The sequence below is a fragment of the Delphinus delphis genome, chromosome 2 (assembly GCF_949987515.2).
Source record: "Delphinus delphis chromosome 2, mDelDel1.2, whole genome shotgun sequence".
Lineage (NCBI taxonomy): Eukaryota > Metazoa > Chordata > Mammalia > Artiodactyla > Delphinidae > Delphinus > Delphinus delphis.
In genome coordinates this window covers 63612401-63615902 of record NC_082684.1, presented here as the reverse complement: position 1 = coordinate 63615902, position 3502 = coordinate 63612401, and positions in this window count along the sequence as shown.

Sequence of the window (3502 nt, the reverse complement as noted above, 5' to 3'; positions counted from 1 at the left end):
GGGCTGAGCCAGTGTCAGCACAGAACAAGAGATCCAAAGATTATCCTTGTTTTCTAAAAGCCATCTGTTGAGTTTCAAGGCCTTGTCCTTACATGGTGAATTCCTTGAAGGCAGCTGAAGTAACCACTGATTTTTTTTTTTAACTACCCAAGCTAAGGGCCTTTTTCTGAAAGGAGTAAATTCCTCAGTGTGACTCCTGAACTTGAGGGGAAGGTGGAGAATGGTCTTACTTGGGAGTTGAGTGGGGCGATCAGGCCCAGTTCAAATAGCTTGCTGGGGGTACCTCGATTCCTGACCCTGGAAGCTCGTGGCTGACCTGTTCGGGAGCTGGTGACGGTCTGCCTCAGTCACAGCCATGCCAGCCACAGCCCGGAACTGCTCCCAGCTCCTGGCACGCTCTGGGTCTGGTGTGACCCACAGTGGATGGCTGCCTGACCATCCCTGGAGCGGCCTCGCCTCTCCGCTTCAGGATGGAACAGAGATGGGCGAAAGCAGGGGGCAGCCACTTGTGTTCACTGAGTCAGCTGGAAGCCAGGCAGCTGGTGGCTTGTCAGTGACAAGCAGAGCCTGACTCACGGCCCTGTCACAGCGCCTGGTGGCGGACTGACCCACAGAGGAAATTACACAGCACTCTGTGGCCATGGTAGAGGCAGGGGCTTTTCCAAGTGCATCAGCTGGGAAGCAGCCTTCACCCATGCTGGAAGCTCAGGCTTGGGGACCTCCACTAACTTCAGGTTAGTCCTGGTGACTATGGGAATGAGGTGGCCTGTGCAAACCCCTTCCATAGCTCCCCACTGGCGGCGGGGTACCCACAGCCCCAGCCCATCAGTGACAGAGCTGCCACACTCCCCAAGCCAGCCTTCCACACACAGTTCCTGGGGTGGCAGCTCCCCGTCCAGCCTCAGTCATTCAGCCTACACTGGCCCCAGGAGCCTACACTGGCCCCAGGAGCTTGCTGAGACACCCTCAATCAGAAAAGGACAGTTCCTCCAGTAGAACCAGAGGCCACTCCCCTCAGGTGGCTGTGTGACTCTGGGTAACTAAACTCGCTGGATTCCAGTTTCCTCATCTGTGAAATGGGTCTAGAATGCCTACCTCTTAACGTTGTAGTGAGGATTAGATGAGAATATATGCAAAGGGCCTGGCACAGTGCCAGGCACGTAGCTGGTGCTCTAATAGACGTTCCTTGTTCTAAGCCTGCTCTGAGGCAAAATTCAAATTGGCACCAACCCCCAGGGCTCAACTCTCAGAGCTATCCCTCCCCCATATCCAGACTCCCAACTCTTCATGCAGATGTGTGGCTCCTGAGGGGACTGAAGCTTCGTCATCATCAATGAGGAGCTGATTCTTCTGGGCAACGTGAAGGGGTGGCCTAGCTTGAGACACTCTCCTAATGGGAGGACCACTGAGGAGGGTTCATTTCCACCCTCCCCTTGTCCACTCCGATCTGACACCCCAGGGCCATCATGCAGGGAGCTCTGGAGTGGAGGGGGACCAACTGCCTGCCCCCAAAGCTGGAGGAGAAGGGTGACCGGACAGCAGGAGGGAAGAAGTGATGGCCGGCACCCCAGGCCCCGTACCTGGAGTTAGACCTGGAAGCCACCTCTGGAAGAACCTTCAGCCGCATGAGGACTCTGATGGGTTAGAATGTTCCCCTGGAACCCAGAGGGCAGGACTCTCTTATAGATTCTTCCAGCCCACCTGTGCTGTCATCTGGGACAAAGGGCTGCACTGCCTTCTCCTTCCACGACAGGGGCCCCATGCTGGGATTACCATGTGCCAGTTATGGGGAGACCTGCAGGGGTGGGCGGCCAAGGTCTTGCCTCTCCCGCAGGCACCAAAGGAATAAATCAAGCAGATGTGGCACAAGAAAACGCTGCCCGAGGACCCTGCCTCCTCCTAACCTGCTTTCCACAGCTACCCTGGAGCTCCCGACCCCTCCTGCTGTGCCTGCTCTCCCATCAGCCCAGAGGCCCATCCACCAACACCCCCGGCCCTGCAGCACCTCCCCAGGACCCCTGTTAGGGCTCCAATTCTCTCCTGCGTTCAGGGCTGCCTCAACCACCAGCCTCGGAGCTCCCAGAGGCTGAGGCCAGCTCTCGTGCCTGGTCCCCTGAAACTTGTGCAGTGCCTAGCACATAGTGGGTGCTTGGCGTTTGCGGAAAGTCTGGGGTAAGGCCGAACGTGGTTGTGTATGTGCTCACACGTGTGTAAGGGGAGCAAATTCATTGTGCACCTGCTGTGTGCCGGGCCAGAGCTAGGCGCTGCACGCAGGGTATCTCAGCAGAATCCCTGTTTCCTCCTGGAACCTGGGAACTAACTGGCATGGGACATCTCCCTTCATCCCAGGTCTCCAGCAGTTCAAGGGTTCTCCTGGGCTAATGGCCCCCTCCCTGCAGCAGTCTGGCAGTGGGGGTAGCCCACGACTCCACGTGGCTAGGGAACAACTCTAGGGCCCTTGCACACCCACGGAGGTTGGTTTATTTTAATCCATTCCATCCTCAGCGGAGCATTAGAATGCAGTTTGGGGTTGGAAGCATGGGTGTTTACACTGAGGAAAAACTTGTAGTGATTCCACATTTGATCTTTATAAACACCCTGCATGTGGGTACGTGGGGAGAACAATCATTATCTCTAATTTACAGATAGGAACTCTGAGGCCCAGAGATTAAGGTCGCTCAGCTGCTACTCTGAGTGTCTTCTGAATGCCAACTCAGGGCCACTTTCTACCACCAGGTAGCCAGAGGCAGGTGCTTGGCATGCGGGCTAGAGGAGAAAGGGCTCGTTCTGGGACATCTCTCCCCAGGGAACAAAAACCAGGCGATCCACGGGTCCACTAAATGGCTGGCTCGCTCTGGGTGTTGAGGAAACCTGGAAGCTGTGGTCTCCTGGGGTGGGAAACAGAGACTGTGCACGGCCTCTGGGCTGGCACGTGATCATAGCAGGTACTGAGGTAACACGACCATGTTACAGTGTCCCACACATGTTTCAGATACTTTCCAGAGATGGACTCATTTAATCCTCACAAAACCCTAAAAGGCAGTCTGATTGTTCCCCTTTTACAGATAAAAGGACGGAGGCACAGAGAGGTTAAGGAACATGTCTGAGGTTACACAGCTAGGAATTATCCAATAAATGTCACTTTCCTTCAGCTCTTTTTAGACTATTGACTCCTGTGGCAGAAAATGAAACTGGTCCCTAAAGTTGTGCCCTGAACTTCAGGTCAGGTGTCCCTAATCTCTTTCCTCATTCCTCTGCTTACAAAGGCGCACTTCTGCTTGGCAGGTACAATTGAGGGTAGTTTACTGGATTCTGTAAAAGCAAAATTCCTTTTGATATGGTATGCTGTTGGGATAAGTATGTTTGTTTTCATTTTTCAGTAATTTGCAGCCACTGATGCTTTCCACCAGCTGGGACTCTGCACAAGAGTGTCCTGGAGACGGGGCAATGACTGAGCAGCAGTCTCGGGTGGAACGTGTGATACAGGGCTTTTCTGGACACA